This window comes from Amia ocellicauda, unplaced genomic scaffold (assembly GCF_036373705.1).
Source record: "Amia ocellicauda isolate fAmiCal2 unplaced genomic scaffold, fAmiCal2.hap1 HAP1_SCAFFOLD_33, whole genome shotgun sequence".
NCBI lineage: Eukaryota > Metazoa > Chordata > Actinopteri > Amiiformes > Amiidae > Amia > Amia ocellicauda.
The window spans coordinates 290,773-312,418 of record NW_027102898.1 but is presented as its reverse complement, the minus strand read 5'-3'; the positions used below and the strand labels follow the sequence as shown (position 1 = coordinate 312,418).

At 47.0% G+C, this 21,646-nt stretch overlaps 2 non-coding genes and 7 pseudogenes across 2 annotated transcripts; all 9 read left to right on the top strand.

Annotated features, from left to right (window-relative positions):
* The first annotated feature begins 18,650 nt into the window (after positions 1 to 18,650).
* On the top strand, positions 18,651 to 18,769 carry LOC136731898 (uncharacterized; annotated as a pseudogene).
* A 219-nt stretch (positions 18,770 to 18,988) lies between these two features.
* Positions 18,989 to 19,107, top strand: LOC136731428 (uncharacterized; annotated as a pseudogene).
* Positions 19,108 to 19,326: 219 nt separating this feature from the next.
* LOC136731427 (uncharacterized) lies at positions 19,327 to 19,445 on the top strand (annotated as a pseudogene).
* A 211-nt stretch (positions 19,446 to 19,656) lies between these two features.
* Positions 19,657 to 19,775, top strand: LOC136731230 (uncharacterized; annotated as a pseudogene).
* A 225-nt stretch (positions 19,776 to 20,000) lies between these two features.
* LOC136731713 (5S ribosomal RNA) lies at positions 20,001 to 20,119 on the top strand. Its single transcript, XR_010809701.1, has one exon. It is a non-coding gene; the product is annotated as a 5S ribosomal RNA (ribosomal RNA).
* A 218-nt stretch (positions 20,120 to 20,337) lies between these two features.
* Positions 20,338 to 20,456, top strand: LOC136731638 (5S ribosomal RNA). Its single transcript, XR_010809629.1, has one exon. It is a non-coding gene; the product is annotated as a 5S ribosomal RNA (ribosomal RNA).
* Positions 20,457 to 20,664: 208 nt separating this feature from the next.
* Positions 20,665 to 20,783, top strand: LOC136731741 (uncharacterized; annotated as a pseudogene).
* Positions 20,784 to 20,992: 209 nt separating this feature from the next.
* Positions 20,993 to 21,111, top strand: LOC136731754 (uncharacterized; annotated as a pseudogene).
* Positions 21,112 to 21,321: 210 nt separating this feature from the next.
* Positions 21,322 to 21,440, top strand: LOC136731120 (uncharacterized; annotated as a pseudogene).
* The last annotated feature ends 206 nt before the right edge of the window (positions 21,441 to 21,646 follow it).

Below are 21,646 nucleotides of genomic sequence, written 5' to 3'. Positions count from 1 at the left end.
CGCATTGTTGGCTTGTGGGTCCAGGTCAGTTATGGCGTAGTCCACCACACTGCTGCCCAGAGCCGAGCAGTATGTGAATCTCCCCAGAGAGTACCCCCTGGTCCTGCCATTGATGATATATAGACCCAGGCTTTTACATAGGCGCACTACCTGCTTCCTGCTCTTGTTTACCACGCTGTCGTGGCTGTGTCAGTGTGGAGGTGTGTGTGTGGCACAGCGGGGAGTCTCCGAACAGGTGTGTGTTCCCCTCTGTATTGATGTAGTCCATCTCTCTGCCAGTCCTGGCATTGAGATCGCCACACAGCAGTACAGAGCCCAGGGTCTGGAAGTGGCAGATTTCGTTTTGAAGCTCATGAAAGCCTTCCTCATTATAGTAGGGGGAGTCTGCGGGTGGCATATAAATTGCACATAGGTATATATCTGTGTTATTTTGTAGGGTGTCTTTTCTGATTTTCATCCACAGGTGTGTGTCTCCTCTCTGTACTGGGCATAGGGCTGCTCGGAGCTCCTCCCTGTACCACACGATAATCCCCCACGAGGCCCTGCCACACCTGACTTTGGGTTTTTTATAGGAGGGCACAATCAGCTCCCTGTATCCATTGTATCCATCCAGTGTATAGACATATCTGCACAGCACCAAGTCTCTACAAGAATGAAAACATCTGAACTATTTACAGTGTTGATCAGTTCAGGGCCTGTGCTCTTCATTCCAAAAGTTGAGGAGCGTAAACCCTGCATATTCCAACTGCTTATTTTAAAGGACATGTTAATATATTTTATTATACTTGTCTCTTCTACATAAGAAAGTTTAATTTGTGGTCTACAACTGATATTATATTACTATTAATAATTATATATGGATATACATAATAATCACACAAAGATTTTATCTTTGCATCAAAATATCAGAATAATTAAATCACATTTTTTCTTACTCTCCATCTCCACAACCATATATATGTGTGTTGAGGCTCAGTTAACTCAGCAGTGTGGTACAGATGACACTGAGGAGTTGCCTTATCTGGGCCAGCTGGGCAGCATCGGGCCTCCAGGCTCTGGAAGCCGCTGCTGCGTGGCTGTGTGGCTGTGCTGGTCCCCGGCTGTCCGCTCTGCTGTGCTGGACGGGCCCTCTGGGGATGGGGGGGTGGGGAATGGGGCCGCGGGGTCTCAGGGGCTGGGGCTGGGGTGGAGCCGGTGGCTGGGGATGTGGCCGGGGGCTGGGGGGGTTGCTCCTGGTCTCGAGGTGGGGGTGTGTGGGGTTTCGGCCCAGGGTTGTGTCCTTGAGGACCTTTGAGATGATCCTCACACCCGTCTTGTTGAGGTGGACGTGGTCATACAGGTGATGTGGCTGGATGTCTCAGTGGTGTGCCAGGTGGACGTTGGGGAGGAGGGCACATCTTCGGGACACTTCTGCGTTGATGGCCTGGATGATGTGCAGGGGCACGTCTGTGCGGGGCAGCAGTGTGGAGATGGAAATTTTGGCAGTTGGGAATTCCTCTGTGGCTTTCGTTGCTACCTGTCTCAGGGCTGAGGCCACATCGCCCCTGCGGGCACTCAGGTCGTTAGTGCCGGTGTGGATGAGGATGTGTTTGACTTGGCAAAGCCTCCTCTTGGAGAGCAGCTCCAGGGCTCTCTGTGCTGTGGAGCACCAAAGCTTTTTCACTTTTCGCCCAGGGAAGAGGCGCCTCTCAACCAGGAACTTCCCATTGGATTCGCTCAGAATGACCACCTCTGCGTTGACCTGCCACTCCGGGTTTGCGTCGGGAGTGGTGGGGGCAGCGGGTGTGTTTTGGGGGAGTGGCGTTTCAGGGGGTTGTGTATTAGTGGCAGGTCTGGTGATAGTGGGTGTGTCAGGAGTGGTGGGGAGTGTGGGTGGATCAGTGGGTGCGTCAGGGGTTGGAGGTGTTGTGGGGTCAGTGCAGTGCAGTCTCTGTGCTCCAGTGATGTGTAGCTCCTCTCTTAGCTCCTCCAGCTGGCTCTGCAGGCTCCTCAGCTAGCTGTGCTGGGGTGTCCTGGTCAGCTCCTCCCTCGCTCTGCGCAGCTCCGTCCTCAGGGTTTGGCTCTGCTCCTCCAGGTCTCTCACTGCTGCTCTCAGCTCATGGATCTCAGCCTTGTGCTGCATCTTTAGTCTGTGCATCTCATCCCGGAGCTGATTGCACAAGGAGGTCTGGGCCAGGGTGCTCAAGGTCTGCTCCCTGAACTCCGCAAACTCCAGCTCCAGCACTGATAGGCATTCCTTTAGTGTTTTAATGTTGCTGGAGAGTTTTGGGGAGACAGGGGGGCAGTCTGTGGGAGATGGGGCACTGTCTGGCTCCGTGTGGCTGGGGGCAGACTGCAGGGTGGCCGGCTCTGGCTCTTGTTTCTCTACCTCAGTCTGCTGCTTTGAGGTGTGGAAGCCGAGAGCTAATTGGTCCAGGCTGCTCTCGCTGCCCTGCACCATGATGGTCCCGTTGTGGTATACATTAAAAGTGAGCATCACACTGTCTGTGTCTTTCTCTACCAGCACTGAGATCTGCCTGCCTCTGCTAATGCCCCTCTTGTTGTTATTGGGGTATGTCTGGCACAGGGTTTTGTGAAAGGCGGTGTAGAACAGTAGATTGTTCTTGACCCTGTTTTCTCCTTTACCGGTGTAGTCTAGGATGAGGGTCTGAGGAGATGCTCTCATCACAGCTTGTTTGTAGTCCTTCTTAGCCTGTGCAGAGCGAATGTCTTCAGGGTATCGGATTTCAAAAGGCAGCTCTGCAGTCAGACTGCTGTTCGATAGATTTCTATCAGTCTCAGTGGCAATTGGGCTCTCTCCTACTGTCACTCTATTCAAATCGGAGCTCTGCATTTTCATTGGCTGAGTCAACTACTGAGAATGCTTATTTATTTTATTAATACATATTTTTTTGTTTAATTATTTGTCTCTTACCTCCAATTCTTGTCTTCAGCTTTTCTTTTCTGACTTTTCTTCCTGAACTGTCTCTCTGCTTTCTTCTTTTTGTGTTTCTCTTAAAATTATTATTTTTTGAATACTTTTTCTTCTGAATTTCTATTCCATGTCTTCTGTGTATGTTTATAGTGCTATATATTCATTTGTAAATCACAAATTAAATCCGCTTATGTATAAAAACAAATGTTTTTTAGGAGCTCATATTCCTCTCTCTCTCTCTCTCTCTCTCTCTCTCTCTCTCTCTCTCTCTCTCTCGCTCTCTTTCTCTCTCTCCCTCTCAATTCAATTCATTTGTATTGTCAAAGCAATTGGACATACATACATATACATACATACATACATACATACATACATACATACATACATACATACATACATCTACACGGAAAATAAATAATAGAATTATGAATCACAATAAGATGTAATGAAGTACAGAAAATGAAAATGTAAAAAAATTTCCAGATTCCTTTTTTGAAATACAATGACATGCATAACAAACAAGTATTTACATTATATTTACAGCCGGTGCTCGTGTGTCACTGTGTCCCTCAGGCTGTGGTAGGCGCTGACATATTGGGCAGCCAGGGTGGCTGTGTGTCCCTCCCCCAGGAGGACTGGCGTTTTTCTTTTTTCTCAGTTTTGTCACAGGTTGGGTGGGCATCCATTATGTTGTTACAGAATTTGTCCCTTATTTTGGGCTAAAGCTTTCCGTGGAGGGGAACGTGGATCAGTTTGTACCATTTTTGGGAGAATCTGCCTTGTTGGGGCGGAGCTGTGACCAGGTGAACAGCAGATCGGGCATAGGTGGGCATGTGGGCAGAGGAGTTGGAAGGCCGGTCAAGCAAATAAGCTTGCTAAGGTACGCAGCAGCAGCAAGCATCCCCCACATCCAGCCAGCCAGCCAGTCTGGCTGGCAGTGACTGAGTGGTTGTCAGACGGCAAGCAACGGAATGTACGTGCTCTGTGATGTCATAGCAGTCAGCTGAGAGAGGCTCGTGATGTCATCGCTGAGCTGGCTGGCTGGCTGGCTCTGTGTGTGTGTGTGTATGTCTGTGTGTGTGTGTGTGTGTCTGTTTGTCTGTTTTTCAGTCTGTCTGTCTCTCTCTCTCTCTCTCTCTCTCTCTCTCTCTCTCTCTCTCTCCCTCTCAATTCAATTCATTTGTATTGTCAAAGCAATTGGACATACATACATTCATACATACATATATATATATATATATATATATATATATATATACATACATACATGCATACATGCTAGAAAGTCATTACTATGTTATCTTAAAGGCTAACTAAGCAGAACATATATCATTATAGAACAGAGTCCATAGGTCTACACATGGTTTTAGGGAACAGGCACGTAGGTCATACCGTTTGACATTGTTTCCAAGGTTCTCATCGTAAATAACAAACAGAAATCAAACTAGCTTCTGGCCTGACCTTCTAGCTTGACTCTATCTTTCCGCCTTATATACTTGGTGAATAATTGAGGAAGTAGCACCAAGTGACCACATTAGGCTGCCTGAGGGTTTCTGGGGAGTGTAGTTGTCTAGGGTCGGTTTTCTTCCCTAGAGTGCAGACCTTGCAGCAGACCTGGCCTGACATATCTGCCATGTATGACCCTGCCCCTTGGTTTGTCCCACATCCTCCCCCCCAGCTGCGACCCCATAGGTCGAGCGACAGCCGCAAAAAAGCATGCACCCGGGACAGCCCATCAACATTCCCCATGGCCTTCCCTGGCCTGTGCTGCAGGGTGAAATGAAAATGTTGGAGACTCAAAAACCACCTCATCACACGGGCATTCCTGTCTTTCGAACGATGCATCCAAGTGAGGGGGGCATGGTCAGTGATCAGGGTGAAGTGCCTGCCCAACAAATAGTATCGAAGACTGTCCAAAGCCCACTTCACTGCCAAACATTCTTTTTCAACTACCAAATAATTTATTTCATTGGATTCCAACTTTCTGCTAAGGAACAACACCGGGTGTTCGTGATCACCCATTCTTTGGGACAAAACCACTCCGATCCCCACCTCAGAGGCGTCCGTCTGGACTATAAATTCTTTCTGAAAGTCAGGTACCATTAAAACGGGGTTGCGGCAGAGCGCCTCCTGTAGGCTCCGGAAAGCCCGGTTTGCTGTATCACCCCATCTAACCATATTGGGTTCTGTAGCCTTAGTCATATCAGTCAGAGGGGCCGCTAAGGTAGCATAGTTGGGAATAAACCTCCGGTAATACCCAGTTAACCCTAAAAATGCCCTAACCTGCTTTTTATTGACAGGCCTAGGCCAAGAGTTTATGGCTTCAACCTTGGATATTTGGGGTTTCACCATACCCCTCCCTACTGTATAGCCCAAGTATTTGGCCTCTTCCAACCCCAAATTGCATTTGGTTGGATTAGCCATCAGGCCTGCTGCATGTATTGAATCCAATACCGCTTGGAGCTGAGACAAATGTGATTCCCAATCTGGACTGTGAATGACCACATCATCTAAATATGCTGCCGCATACGTCCTGTGTGGTCTAAGTATGTGGTCCATCAACCTTTGAAAGGTGGCAGGAGCACCATGCAGGCCAAAGGGCATCACTGTGTAGTGAAACAGACCATCTGGGGTTGCAAAGGCTGTTTTTTCTTTGGCACCCGGGGTCAAGGGAATCTGCCAGTAGCCCTTGGCTAAGTCAATAGTTGAAATATAGCGAGCATTCCCAATATTCTCTAACAATTCATCTACTCGGGGCATTGGGTATGCATCAAACTTTGAAATTTCATTAACCTTTCTAAAATCATTACAGAATCTCCAGGAGCCATCAGGTTTGGAAACCATGACTATAGGGCTGGACCACTCACTGTGGGATTCTTCAATAACCCCTGCCTCCAGCATTTCCTTAACCTCATTTCTAATAGTGTTCCTGCGAGCTTCTGGTACCCTGTAAGGCCTCATATTTACCTTCTTTCCTGGGAGAGACACAATGTTGTGAGAGACTAAATGGGTACGCCCCGGTATGCCTGAGAAAACTTCCCTATTACGTATTATCAAGTCGTTCACCTCCTTCAACTGGTCAGGTGACAAGGCAGCTGCAATATTCACCTTCGGTGTCCCTAGTGGCTGAGGGGGGTAAGTCAACATCAACACTTCCCTGTCCTTCCAGGCTTTTATTAAGTTGACATGATATATTTGTTCTGGGGGTCGGCGGCCGGGTTGCTGAACCTTATAGTTCACTTCCCGTATTCGCTCTATAATCTCATAAGGTCCCATCCACGTAGCCAGAAATTTACATTCTACAGTGGGAACCAACACCAACACCCTATCACCAGGCTGGAACACCCTCAGTGTAGCCTGACGATTATAGGCGAATTGTTGGTGTTCCTGTGCCTGCCTTAGGTGCTCTCTCACAATGGGAGTGACTGTGGCTATTCTCTCTTGCATAGCATTGATGTGCTCGACTACACTCCGGAAAGGAGTGGACTCGTGTTCCCACGTTTCACGGGCTATGTCTAATATCCCCCTGGGGTGCCTCCCATATAACAGTTCAAAAGGCGAAAAGCCCAGGGAAGCCTGTGGGACTTCCCTAATGGCAGACATCAAGTAGGGCAGCATGAATTCCCAATTTTTCCCATCCTTATCGATTACCTTTCTTAGCATGGACTTCAGGGTCCTATTAAATCTCTCAACCAACCCATCTGTTTGTGGGTGGTAGACTGATGTTCTCAACTGCTTAACCTGCAACAATTTACACAGATCGGTCATAACCTTAGACATAAAGGGTGTGCCCTGATCTGTTAATATCTCCCTCGGTATCCCCACCCTACTACACATCAACATTAGCTCTTTTGCAATACCTTTTGAAGCCATGGTCCGCAGTGGAATGGCTTCTGGGTACCTGGTGGCATAATCCAAAATAACCAGTATATACTGATGCCCTCTGGCTGATTTCGGGAGAGGTCCCACCACATCCATAGCTATCCTAGCAAAGGGGGTCTCTATGATGGGCAAAGGGACCAGTGGGCTTCTGAAGGCTGGTTTAGGAGCATGTAGTTGACATTCAGGACATGAGCTACAATGTTCTGTCACGTCTGCATGTACGCCTGGCCAGTAAAACCTCCTCAGGAGTCTATCCTTGGTTTTGTCCATCCCCAGATGTCCCCCCAGGATATGCCCATGTGCCAGATTGAGAACTGTTCGTCTGAATGGGGTGGGAACTAGCAATTGCTCCACAATGTCCACCCCTATCTTATTTACACGGTACAATAGGTCATTTTTTACCATAAAATAAGGATAAGCTGTTGGCGGGTCTGCAGTAGTCATAGGGGTCCCATTTACTACCTTCACATTTTCTTTAGCATAGTGTAGAGTGAGATCTCGCACCTGTGCGCTGCCAAAATCAGTGGGGAGTCCCTCTAACACTGACACTTCTACATTGTCAGCTTCAGGGGTCTCTATGAATGGATTCTCACCCACCCTGCTAGTGCTGGGTTCCTCACCCTCCATAGGGTCATCTACGTCACTACATTCCACCCTTATGTTTTCAGTTTAATTTTCCCCAACCAAAACCTTCACTGTCGACTCAACTGGAACCAGGTCTACTTTTAGCTCTAGTTGTGGGATCGAGGCAACTTCTGGCTTACAGTTTTCAGTGTGCATTTCCAATTTACTATGTTTTCTATCTAGTTTTCCAAAATTAGGAAAATATCGTCCCAGTATCACATCATATGGCATGTTGGGTACCACACCGACTTCGTAATCTAGTTTCCCGGCCTCTGTCTGTATGTTTACAAGGGCTGTGGGATAGGGGCGTGTGTCACCATGTGTGCATGTGATACTGAGCTCCTGATGTCTATCCAGCTTGTTGGTCGCTACTAATTTTTCTGTGACCAGTGTAACCATACTGCCAGAGTCGAGTAGAGCAGCCACTTCTTTCTCATCGACTATCACTGTACACATGTGTTTTGGATTAGGTACTCCGCCTATGAAAACATCCGTCCCAACAGGGCAGGCATAAAATACCGGTTTCTCTTTCCCCATATCACACACATTACATTGCATTGGTTCCTCTCTACCTGGGCAGTGGGCCGCAATATGTCCTACTTTGTCACAATTGTAGCAGACAATTGGTTGTGATGGTGACCCCCTATAACCCTTAGTCTCGGCTTTAGGCCCCACCTTTGCCCCCCCCATTCTTGCTCTTTTCTTCCAACCCAGCGCGTCATGTTTCCCAGAGTACTTTGGAACCATCTTACCCGGTCCGCTGGTTCGTCATGGCCTGGGGAACGAGTTTTTAACCTCCGGTACATGCTCTGCTGCTCCGGCTGTATAGAACCGCTCTACAATGGCCACCAAGGTGTCAGCGGACAGCACCTCATTCTGGCCAACCCAGCGTCGAACGTCCTTGGGCAAACAGCGTTGGTAGTTGTCAAGGACTATGGCCTCCACCACCTCGGCTGATGAATGGACCTCTGGCTGTAGCCATTTCCTGGCCAGATGGATCAGATCAAACATCTGCGTTCGGATTGGTTGTCCTGGTTGGTAGGCCCACTGCTGAAACCGATGTGCCCTCACTGCGGTGGTCACGCCCAATCGGGTCATTATCTCCGCTTTCAATTTATCATAGTCCTGGGCGTCCTTCAGCTCCAGATCAAAGTACGCTTTCTGTGCATCCCCTGCCAGATAAGGTGCCACAAGCCCTGCCCAGGAATCTTTTGGCCATCCCTCTCTCTGCTGTCCTCTCAAAGGTCATAAGGAAGGCCTCAACATCGTCCTGTTTTGTCATTTTCTGCAGAAAGTGATTGGTGCGGGGAGTGGAATGGGTTGCAGCCCCCTGTGGCCCAATCCTGGTTGCAAGTGCTTCAACACTCTCTTTCAGCTCTTTAGTCACCTTTTCCTGCTCTTCTCTAAACATTTTATTTGTATCATGCTGGACCTGCAGTGCTTCCTGATGCATCCGCATAGCATCCTGGTGAGCCACCTGCTGCACCCTGGTCGCTTCCTGTTGGGCTATTACAGCCTGTAGTTTTATTTTTTTTGGATAAAAAAATTCACTCAGCCAGTCTGGGTTTCATGAGGTGCTGCCCGCATTCTACACCAAATGTGACAAAACGCCTTGGCTGTACACATGTGCGGGTCTTCTCTGTGATCTTCTTAGGAGTAAAAACCAGTCATGACCCAGGGAGGAGGTTGCAAATACAGGGCTGTGCCTGTATGTTTACTTCAAACAAAACAAATCTGAAAACAAAACCTAACTCACACTGGAGTTGTAACTAATCTTACATAATCATTCTATTTTAAACAAAGTCTGGAATAAATAAGTCTTGGCTTTCTCCTTATGAGCTACCTCTGTTTTCCAGATAACTCACCCTATTGTCTCTCACTTCTCTCTCTCTCAGGCCCGCCTTATATACCTGGTGAATAATTGAGGAAGTAACACCAAGTGACCACATTAGGTGCTAGAATGGCTGCCTGAGGGTTTCTGGGGAGTGTAGTTGCCTAGGGTCGGTATTCTACCCTAGAGTACACACCTTGCAGCAGACCTGGCCTGACATATCTGCCATGTATGACCCTGCCCCTTGGTTTGTCACAATACATACATACATACATATACACGGAAAATAAATAATAGAATTATGAATCACAATAAGATGTAATGACGTACAGAAAAAGAAAATGTAATAAAATGTGATCTTTAATACATACAAATAAAGAAAATAGGTATACCATTTCCAGATTCCTTTTTTGAAATACAATGACATGCATTACAAACGAGTATTTACATTATATTTACAGCCGGTGCTCGTGTGTCACTGTGTCCCTCAGGCTGTGGTTGGCGCTGACATATTGGGCAGAATGTGTCCCTTATTTTGGGCTAAAGCTTTCTGTGGAGGGGAACGTGGATCAGTTTGTACCATTTTTGGGAGGATCTGCCTTGTTGGGGCGGAGCTGTGATCCAGGTGAACAGCAGATCGGGCATAGGTGGGCATGTGGGCAGAGGAGTAGGAAGGCCGGTCAAGCAAATAAGCTTGCTAAGGTACACAGCAGCAGCAAGCAGCCCCCCCATCCAGCCAGCCAGCCAGTCTGGCTGGCAGTGACTGAGTGGTTGACAGACGGCAAGCAACGGAATGTTCATGCTCTGTGATGTCATAGCAGTCAGCTGAGAGAGGCTTGTGATGTCATCGCTGAGCTGGCTGGCTGGCTGGCTGGCTGGCTGTGTGTGTGTCTGTGTGTGTGTGTGTGTGTGTGTGTGTGTGTGTGTCTGTTTGTGTTTGTCAGTCTGTCTGTCTCTCTCTCTCTCTCTCTCTCTCCCTCTCAATTCAATTCATTTGTATTGTCAAAGCAATTGGACATACATACATACATACATACATGCTAGAAAATCATTACTATGTTATCTTAAAGGCTAACTAAGCAGAACATATTTCATTATAGAACAGAGTTCATAGATCTACACATGGTTTTAAGGAACAGGCACGTAGGTCATACCGTTTGACATTGTCTCCAAGGTTCTCATCGTAAATAACAAACAGAAATCAAACTACCTTATGGCCGCCTGACCTTCTAGCTTGACCTTATCTTTCTTAAGTATACAAGAGAGCAAAACGGGTTTGAGAAAATAATTTCTAACTTTCCTTCCATACAATAATACATACATACATACATACATACGGAAAATAAATAATAGAATTATGAATCTCAATATAATGTAATGAAGTACAGAAAAAGAAAATGTAATAAAATGTGATCTTTAATACATTCAAATAAAGAAAATAGGTTTACTATTTCCAGATTCCTTTTTGAAATACAATGACATGCATAACAAACGAGTATTTACATTATATTTACAGCCGGTGCTCGTGTGTCACTGTGTCCCTCAGGCTGTGGTAGGCGCTGACATAATGGGCAGCCAGGGTGGCTGTGTGTCCCTCCACCAGGAGGACTGAGCGTTTTTCTTTTTTCTCAGTTTTGTCACAGGTTGGGTGGGCATTCGTTATGTTGTTACAGAATGTGTCCCTTATTTTGGGCTAAAGCTTTCCGTGGAGGGGAACGTGGATCAGTTTGTACCATTTTTGGGAGGATCTGCCTTGTTGGGGCGGAGCTGTGATCCAGGTGAACAGTAGATCGGGCTTAGGTGGGCATTTGGGCATAGGAGTAGGAAGGCCGGTCAGGCAAATTAGCTTGCTAAGATACGCAGCAGCAGCAAGCAGCCCCCCCATCCAGCCAGCCAGCCAGTCTGGCTGGCAGTGACTGAGTGGTTGACAGACGGCAAGCAACGGAATGTACGTGCTCTGTGATGTCATAGCAGTCAGCTGAGAGAGGCTCGTGATGTCATGGCTGAGCTGGCTGGCTGTCTGGCTGGCTGGCTCTGTGTGTGTGTGTGTGTGTGTGTGTGTGTGTGTGTGCGTGTGTCTGTCTGTCTGTCAATTCATTTCAATTCAATTCAAAGGTGCTTTATTGGCATGATCTATCACAATATTGCCAAAGCAGATACAAATGTTCTATCAATCAAGACAAAACATTGCAATACAAGATTCAGTGGAACAAATATAGTACACATTGAAATAAAATTAAGTAGGATATAAACCATATTTGTTGTTTGTATCAAAATTTGTGTCATGACATCAGAAAAATCACTGTTTTTATTTTGTTTTGCAAATGGAGTGCCACAGGCTGGTGTCTACACACTGTCTCGCAGGCTGTGGCAGGTGGATACATATTGCGCTGCTAAGAAGGCAGTGCGCTCCTCCTCTCCCAGCAGGACGGGGAGTTTGCAGCAATCGGGGATCATGCTGAACTCAGGGATATGCATTTTTAATATTTTAAAGTATGTCTCCCTGATTTTTGTGTATTTAGGGCAGGACAGCAGGAAATGCGCCTGTGTTTCGACCTCCCCTAGGTCACACTGGCTGCACAGCCGCTCTTCTCTGGCAACCCAGAATTTTCTGTAGCGGCCTTTTTCAATGGCGAGGCTGTGGTCACTGAGCCTGTATTTAGTTAGATTTTGTCTCTCTTTTATATTTTGGATTTTTAAGTATTCAGCCAATGTAATGTTTCTATTCAGGGCCCGGTAGCATTCCAATTTGTTTTGTAATTCTAATTCGTGTCTCTAATCTTTTGTGTATTTGCTTTTCAGGTACATGTCAATTTTCCCAATTGTTGTTGTTTTGGTCATTGTGTGTTCGGGCTCTGTGAGCCTCAGAGCCGTGGGGGCGTTTCTGTGTACGTGTAAGATGTTTTTATTAAATTCTAGGTGGAATATTTCCATGGGGCTTTTGTCCCAATTGTTGTTATTGAGGTTCATGAGGGGACCCCACACTTCGCTCCCATATAGCAGGATTGGTTGGATGATGGAGTTTAATATTTTAATCCAAATAGTTATTGGTATTGTTGTTTTCCCAAATTGTGTCTTTATGGCATAAAATGCCCGGCGTGCCTTGTCTTTTAATGCGTTTATAGCCAGGCTGAAGCTCCCTGACGCACTGATGGTCAGGCCAAGGTAGTTGTATCTGGTGCAGTGCTCTAATCCAGTGCTGCCCAGAGTGAAGCGGTACCTGTTTCCCTGAGATGGGGCTTTTTTCTGGAAAACCATAACTCTGGTCTTGTCCAGATTGACTGCCAGGGCCCATTTCTGACAGTACTGCTCTAGCAGCGCCAGGTTCTGCTGAAGCCCCTGCTCTGTGGGCGACAGCAGCACCAGGTCGTCTGCGTAGAGCAGGAACTTGATCTCTGTGTCATGGAGAGTTAGGCTGCGGGCGTCAGACTGCTCCAACACTGTGGCCAACTCGATGATGTAGATGTTGAACAGTGTTGGACTCAGACTGCAGCCCTGTCTCACTCCCCGCCCCTGAGTGAAGAACTCTGTTCTTGAGTTGCCAATTTGAACTCCGCATTTGTTTTCAGAATACATTGATTTAATGATGTCATAAACTTTACCCCCTACACCACTCTGTAGAAGTTTATAAAATAATCCCTTGTGCCAGATTGAGTCAAATGCCTTTCTAAAGTCTACAAAACAGGCAAATATTTTTCCTTTATTGTTTTGGGTATATTTATTTATGAGGGTGTGTAGAGTGTAAATATGATCGGTTGTGCTGTGTTTTGGTAGGAAGCCAATCTGACTCTTATTCAGGACACTGTGCTTGGTAAGGAAGGCCAGTATCTGGGTGTTGATGATACTGCAGAACACCTTCCCCAGGTTACTGCTCACACAGCTGCCCCAGTAGTTATTGGGGTCTAATTTGTCTCCACTTTTAAAAATCGGGGTGATCAATCCTTGATTCCCGACCTCAGGGAAACACCCGGCTCTCAGCACCAGGTTAAAGAGTTTGAGCAGAGCCTCCTGCAGCTGCGGGCTGCTGTGCTTCAGCATCTCAGGGCTGATGCTGTCGGGGCCGCTGGCTTTCCTGGGTTTGAGGATTTTGAGTTGATGTTTTAGTTCCTGTATTGTAAATGGGTTATCTAAGGGATTTTGGTTATTCTTAATGATTTCTTCCAATTTATTTAGGTTTTTTAATATTTTAACCTGTTCTGGCTTTGGATTGTTTTCAACATTTTGGTAAAGTTTTTCAAAGTGTGTTTTCCAGATTTCTCCATTTTGAATTGGTATTTCATTTTTTGTTTTTGGGGTATTTATTCTGCCCATATAGTGGTCTTTTTTCTTACTGAGGAGTTGCTTGTAGTGCCGCAGGGCCTGGCAGTAGCTGAGGCGAGCCTCCTGGTTGTCGGGCTCTCTGTGTTTAGTGTTGGAGAGATGTCTCAGGTGTTTCCTAGAAGTTTCACACTCCTGGTCACACCACTGTTCTTTTTTTCTTTTAGACGATTTCATATTTTGGTTTTTAATTGTTTTAATGTTTGATTTTAAAGCCAGTCTCTCAAATATTTCATTCAGTGTTTTGGTGGCTGAGTTTATTCCGTTTTGGTTTATTTGATAGTGTGAGGATTGATATCTGTCTAACATGTTTTCAATCTCATCACTATTCAGGGCTCTTGTGTAGTTCTCTGTGCTGGGCTCTGACCATCTCTAACTGGGTGGCAGGGAGACCAGTTTTGTGGGAAGTTTGGCTCTGACTTGTGGCTGCGCTGATCTTTTTAGGTAAAGTGTTATTTGGCTGTGGTCTGATAGTGGAGATTGTTGTCTGACTATAAACGCATTGTTGGCTTGTGGGTCCAGGTCAGTTATGGCGTAGTCCACCACACTGCTGCCCAGAGCCGAGCAGTATGTGAATCTCCCCAGAGAGTACCCCCTGGTCCTGCCATTGATGATATATAGACCCAGGCTTTTACATAGGCGCACTACCTGCTTCCTGCTCTTGTTTACCACGCTGTCGTGGCTGTGTCAGTGTGGAGGTGTGTGTGTGGCACAGCGGGGAGTCTCCGAACAGGTGTGTGTTCCCCTCTGTATTGATGTAGTCCATCTCTCTGCCAGTCCTGGCATTGAGATCGCCACACAGCAGTACAGAGCCCAGGGTCTGGAAGTGGCAGATTTCGTTTTGAAGCTCATGAAAGCCTTCCTCATTATAGTAGGGGGAGTCTGCGGGTGGCATATAAATTGCACATAGGTATATATCTGTGTTATTTTGTAGGGTGTCTTTTCTGATTTTCATCCACAGGTGTGTGTCTCCTCTCTGTACTGGGCATAGGGCTGCTCGGAGCTCCTCCCTGTACCACACGATAATCCCCCACGAGGCCCTGCCACACCTGACTTTGGGTTTTTTATAGGAGGGCACAATCAGCTCCCTGTATCCATTGTATCCATCCAGTGTATAGACATATCTGCACAGCACCAAGTCTCTACAAGAATGAAAACATCTGAACTATTTACAGTGTTGATCAGTTCAGGGCCTGTGCTCTTCATTCCAAAAGTTGAGGAGCGTAAACCCTGCATATTCCAACTGCTTATTTTAAAGGACATGTTAATATATTTTATTATACTTGTCTCTTCTACATAAGAAAGTTTAATTTGTGGTCTACAACTGATATTATATTACTATTAATAATTATATATGGATATACATAATAATCACACAAAGATTTTATCTTTGCATCAAAATATCAGAATAATTAAATCACATTTTTTCTTACTCTCCATCTCCACAACCATATATATGTGTGTTGAGGCTCAGTTAACTCAGCAGTGTGGTACAGATGACACTGAGGAGTTGCCTTATCTGGGCCAGCTGGGCAGCATCGGGCCTCCAGGCTCTGGAAGCCGCTGCTGCGTGGCTGTGTGGCTGTGCTGGTCCCCGGCTGTCCGCTCTGCTGTGCTGGACGGGCCCTCTGGGGATGGGGGGGTGGGGAATGGGGCCGCGGGGTCTCAGGGGCTGGGGCTGGGGTGGAGCCGGTGGCTGGGGATGTGGCCGGGGGCTGGGGGGGTTGCTCCTGGTCTCGAGGTGGGGGTGTGTGGGGTTTCGGCCCAGGGTTGTGTCCTTGAGGACCTTTGAGATGATCCTCACACCCGTCTTGTTGAGGTGGACGTGGTCATACAGGTGATGTGGCTGGATGTCTCAGTGGTGTGCCAGGTGGACGTTGGGGAGGAGGGCACATCTTCGGGACACTTCTGCGTTGATGGCCTGGATGATGTGCAGGGGCACGTCTGTGCGGGGCAGCAGTGTGGAGATGGAAATTTTGGCAGTTGGGAATTCCTCTGTGGCTTTCGTTGCTACCTGTCTCAGGGCTGAGGCCACATCGCCCCTGCGGGCACTCAGGTCGTTAGTGCCGGTGTGGATGAGGATGTGTTTGACTTGGCAAAGCCTCCTCTTGGAGAGCAGCTCCAGGGCTCTCTGTGCTGTGGAGCACCAAAGCTTTTTCACTTTTCGCCCAGGGAAGAGGCGCCTCTCAACCAGGAACTTCCCATTGGATTCGCTCAGAATGACCACCTCTGTGTTGCCCTGCCACTCCGGGTTTGCGTCGGGAGTGGTGGGGGCAGCGGGTGTGTTTTGGGGGAGTGGCGTTTCAGGGGGTTGTGTATTAGTGGCAGGTCTGGTGATAGTGGGTGTGTCAGGAGTGGTGGGGAGTGTGGGTGGATCAGTGGGTGCGTCAGGGGTTGGAGGTGTTGTGGGGTCAGTGCAGTGCAGTCTCTGTGCTCCAGTGATGTGTAGCTCCTCTCTTAGCTCCTCCAGCTGGCTCTGCAGGCTCCTTAGCTGGCTGTGCTGGGGTGTCCAGGTCAGCTCCTCCCTCGCTCTGCGCAGCTCCGTCCTCAGGGTTTGGCTCTGCTCCTCCAGGTCTCTCACTGCTGCTCTCAGCTCATGGATCTCAGCCTTGTGCTGCATCTTTAGTCTGTGCATCTCATCCCGGAGCTGATCGCACAAGGAGGTCTGGGCCAGGGTGCTCAAGGTCTGCTCCCTGAACTCCGCAAACTCCAGCTCCAGCACTGATAGGCATTCCTTTAGTGTTTTAATGTTGCTGGAGAGTTTTGGGGAGACAGGGGGGCAGTCTGTGGGAGATGGGGCACTGTCTGGCTCCGTGTGGCTGGGGGCAGACTGCAGGGTGGCCGGCTCTGGCTCTTGTTTCTCTACCTCAGTCTGCTGCTTTGAGGTGTGGAAGCCGAGAGCTAATTGGTCCAGGCTGCTCTCGCTGCCCTGCACCATGATGGTCCCGTTGTGGTATACATTAAAAGTGAGCATCACACTGTCTGTGTCTTTCTCTACCAGCACTGAGATCTGCCTGCCTCTGCTAATGCCCCTCTTGTTGTTATTGGGGTATGTCTGGCACAGGGTTTTGTGAAAGGCGGTGTAGAACAGTAGATTGTTCTTGACCCTGTTTTCTCCTTTACCGGTGTAGTCTAGGATGAGGGTCTAAGGAGATGCTCTCATCACAGCTTGTTTGTAGTCCTTCTTAGCCTGTGCAGAGCGAATGTCTTCAGGGTATCGGATTTCAAAAGGCAGCTCTGCAGTCAGACTGCTGTTCGATAGATTTCTATCAGTCTCAGTGGCAGTTGGGCTCTCTCCTACTGTCACTCTATTCAAATCGGAGCTCTGCATTTTCATTGGCTGAGTCAACTACTGAGAATGCTTATTTATTTTATTAATACATATTTTTTTGTTTAATTATTTGTCTCTTACCTCCAATTCTTGTCTTAAGCTTTTCTCTTCTGAACTGTCTCTCTGCTTTCTTCTTTTTGTGTTTCTCTTAAAATTATTATTTTTTGAATACTTTTTCTTCTGAATTTCTATTCCATGTCTTCTGTGTATGTTTATAGTGCTATATATTCATTTGTAAATCACAAATTAAATCCGCTTATGTATAAAAACAAATGTTTTTTAGGAGCTCATATTCCTCTCTCTCTCTCTCTCTCTCTCTCTCTCTCTCTCTCTCTCTCTCTCTCTCTCTCTCTCTCTCAATTCATTTCATTTGTATTGTCAAAGCAATTGGACATACATACACATACATACATATACACTCACCTAAAGGATTATTAGGAACACCTGTTCAATTTCTCATTAATGCAATTATCTAATCAACCAATCACATGGCAGTTGCTTCAATGCATTTAGGGGTGTGGTCCTGGTCAAGACAATCTCCTGAACTCCAAACTGAATGTCTGAATGGGAATGAAAGGTGATTTAAGCAATTTTGAGCGTGGCATGGTTGTTGGTGCCAGACGGGCCGTTCTGAGTATTTCACAATCTGCTCAGTTACTGGGATTTTCACGCACAACCATTTCTAGGGTTTACAAAGAATGGTGTGAAAAGGGAAAAACATCCAGTATGCGGCAGTCCTGTGGGCGAAAATGCCTTGTTGATGCTAGAGGTCAGAGGAGAATGGGCCGACTGATTCAAGCTGATAGAAGAGCAACTTTGACTGAAATAACCACTCGTTACAAACGAGGTATGCAGCAAAGCATTTGTGAAGCCACAACACGTACAACCTTGAGGCGGATGGGCTACAACAGCAGAAGACCCCACCGGGTACCACTCATCTCCACTACAAATAGGAAAAAGAGGTGAGACATTCAGATGGTAGAGTCAGAATTTGGCGTAAACAGAATGAGAACATGGATCCATCATGTCTTGTTACCACTGTGCAGGCTGGTGGTGGTGGTGTAATGGTGTGGGGGATGTCTTCTTGGCACACTTTAGGCCCCTTAGTGCCAATTGGTCATCGTTTAAATGCTACGGCCTACCTGAGCATTGTTTCTGACCATGTCCATCCCTTCTTGACCACCATGTACCCATCCTCTGATGGCTACTTCCAGCAGGATAATGCACCATGTCACAAAGGTCGAATCATTTCAAATTGGTTTCTTGAACATGACAATGAGTTCACTGTACTAAACTGGCCCCCACAGTCACCAGATCTCAACCCAATAGAGCATCTTTGGGATGTGGTGGAACGGGAGCTTCGTGCCCTGGATGTGCATTCCACAAATCTCCATCAACTGCAAGATGCTATCCTATCAATATGGGCCAACATTTCTAAAGAATGCTTTCAGCACCTTGTTGAAGCAATGCCACGTAGAATTAAAGCAGTTCTGAAGGCGAAAGGGGGTCAAACACAGTATTAGTATGGTGTTCCTAATAATCCTTTAGGTGAGTTCATCGTAGCTCTTAAAACTCTCTTTCTGTCTGGAGGAGATATAATTGAAGTATTGTACACGTACCCGGCTACCTTCAACACCCTTTCCTGCACTGATATTTTTCCCTCCATTTTCCTTTTTTTTTTGTTTTTTTTTGCTGGAAGTTCCGTCAATACCCGCCAGCCTTTAAGAGACATCATGCAGCCAGGCCTCTTGGCTTGTGGCCACACCGTCCTGAATGCGCCCAATCTCGTCAGATTTCGGAAGTTAAACGGGGCAGGGCCTGGTCAGTACTTGGATGGGAGACCTCCTAGAAATACCAGGTGCTGCAAGCTTTTTACGTCTCCTGGGTAACTTCATCGTAGCTCTTAATACTCTCTTTCTGTCTCCAGGAGATATAATTGAAGAAGTGTACACGTACCCGGCTACTTTCAACACCCTTTCCTGCACTGATATTTTTCCCTCCTTTTTTCTTTTTTTTTTTTTTTTTTCTTGCTGGAAATTCCGTCAATACCCGCCAGCCTTTAAGAGACATCATGCAGCCAGACATCTCCTCTTGCGGCCACACCGTCCTGAACGTGCCCGATCTTGTCAGATCTCGGAAGCTAAACGGGGCAGGACCTGGTCAGTACTTAAATGTGAGACCTCCAGGAAATACCAGGTGCTGCCAGCTTTTTACGTCTCCTGGGGAACTTCATCGTAGCTCTTTATACTCTCTTTCTGTCTGGAGAAGATATAATTGAAGAATTGTACACGTACCCGGCTACTTTCAACACCCTTTGCTGCACTGGTATTTTTCCCTCCTTTTTTCTTTTTTTTTTTTTTTTTTCTTGCTGGAAATTCCGTCAATACCCGCCAGCCTTTAAGAGACATCATGCAGCCAGACATCTCCTCTTGCGGCCACACCGTCCTGAACGTGCCCGATCTTGTCAGATCTCGGAAGCTAAACGGGGCAGGACCTGGTCAGTACTTAAATGTGAGACCTCCAGGAAATACCAGGTGCTGCCAGCTTTTTACGTCTCCTGGGGAACTTCATCGTAGCTCTTTATACTCTCTTTCTGTCTGGAGAAGATATAATTGAAGAATTGTACACGTACCCGGCTACTTTCAACACCCTTTGCTGCACTGGTATTTTTCCCTCTATTTTTCTTTTTTTTTTTTTGCTGCCAGTTCCGTCAATACCCGCCAGCCTTTAAGAGACATCATGCAGCCAGGCCTCTCGGCTTGCGGCCACACCATCCTGAACGCGCCCGATCTCGTCAGATCTCGGAAGCTAAACGGGGCAGGACCTGGTCAGTACATGAATGTGAGACCTCCTGGAAATACCTCGTGCTGCAAGCTTTTACGTCTCCTGGGTAACTTTATTGTAGCTCTTAATACTCTCTATCTGTCTGGAGGAGATATAATTGAAGTATTGTACACGTACCCAGCTACTGTCAACACCCTTTGCTGCACTGATATTTTTCCATCCATTTTTTTTTTTTTTTTTTTTTTTTTTTTTTTTTTGCTGGAAATTCCGTCAATACCCGCCAGCCTATAAGAGACATCATGCAGCCAGGCATCTCGGCTTGCGGCCACACCATCCTGAACTCGCCCGATCTCGTCAGATCTTGGAAGCTAAACGGGGCAGGACCTGGTCAGTACTTGGATGGGAGACCTCCTGGAAATACCTGGTGCTGCAAGCTTTTTACGTCTCCTGTGAAACTTCATCGTAGCTCTTAATACTCTCTATCTGTCTGGAGGAGATATAATTGAAGTATTGTACACGTACCCGGCTACTTTCAACACCCTTTCCTGCACTGATATTTTTACCTCCATTTTCCTTTTTTTTTTGTTTTTTTTTGCTGGAAGTTCCGTCAATACCCGCCAGCCTTTAAGAGACATCATGCAGCCAGGCCTTTTGGCTTGCGGCCACACCGTCCTGAACGCGCCCGATCTCGTCAGATCTCGGAAGGTAAAAGGGGCAGGGCCTGGTCAGTACTTGGATGGGTGACCTCCTGGAAATACCTGGTGCTGCAAGCTTTTTTGTCTCCTGGGTAACTTCATCGTAGCTCTTAGTACTCTCTTTCTGTCTGGAGGAGATATAATTGAAGTATTGTACACGTACCTGGCTACTTTCAACAGCCTTTGCTGCACTGATATTTTTCCCTCCATTTTTCTTTTTTTTTTTGCTGGAAGTTCCGTCAATATCCGCCAACCTTTAAGAGACATCATGCAGCCAGGCCTCTCGGCTTGTGGCCACACCGTCCTGAATGCGCCCGATCTCGTAAGATCTCGGAAGCTAAACGGGGCAGGGCCTGGTCAGTACTTGGATGGCTGACCTCCTAGAAATACCAGGTGCTGCAAGCTTTTTACGTCTCCTGGGTAACTTCATCGTAGCTCTTAATACTCTCTTTCTGTCTGGAGGAGACATAATTGAAGAATTGTACACATACCCGGCTACTTTCAACACCCATTGCTGCACTGGAATTTCTCCCTCCATTTCTCTTTTTTTTTTTGCTGGATGTTCCGTCAAAACCCGCCAACCATTAAGAGACATCATGCAGCCCGGCCTCTTGGCTTGCAGCCACACCGTCCTGAACGCCCCCGATCTCATCAGATCTTGGAATTTAAACGGGGCAGGGCCTGGTCAGTACTTGGATGGGTGACCTCCTGGAAATGCCAGGTGCTGCAAGCTTTTTACGTCTCCTGGGTAACTTCATCGTAGCTCTTAATACTCTCTATCTGTCTGGAGGAGATATAATTGAAGAATTGTACACGTACCCGGCTACTTTCATCACCCTTTCCTGCACTGGTATATTTCCCTCTATTTTTCTTTTTTTTTTTTGCTGGCAGTTCCGTCAATACCCGCCAGCCTTTAAGAGACATCATGCAGCCAGCCATCTCGGCTTGCGGCCACACCATCCTGAACGCGCCCGATCTCGTCAGATCTCGGAAACTGAACGGGGCAGGACCTGGTCAGTACTTGGATGGGAGACCTCCTGGAAATACCTGGTGATGCAAGCTTTTACGTCTCCTGGGTAACTTTATCGTAGCTCTTAATTCTCTCTTTCTGTCTGGAGGAGATATTATTGAAGAATTGTACACGTACCCGGCTACTTTCAACACCCTTTGCTGCACTGATATTTTTCCCTCCATTTTTCTATTTTTTTTTTTTTTTTTTTGCTGGAAATTCCGTCAATACCCGCCATCCTTTAAGAGACATCATGCAG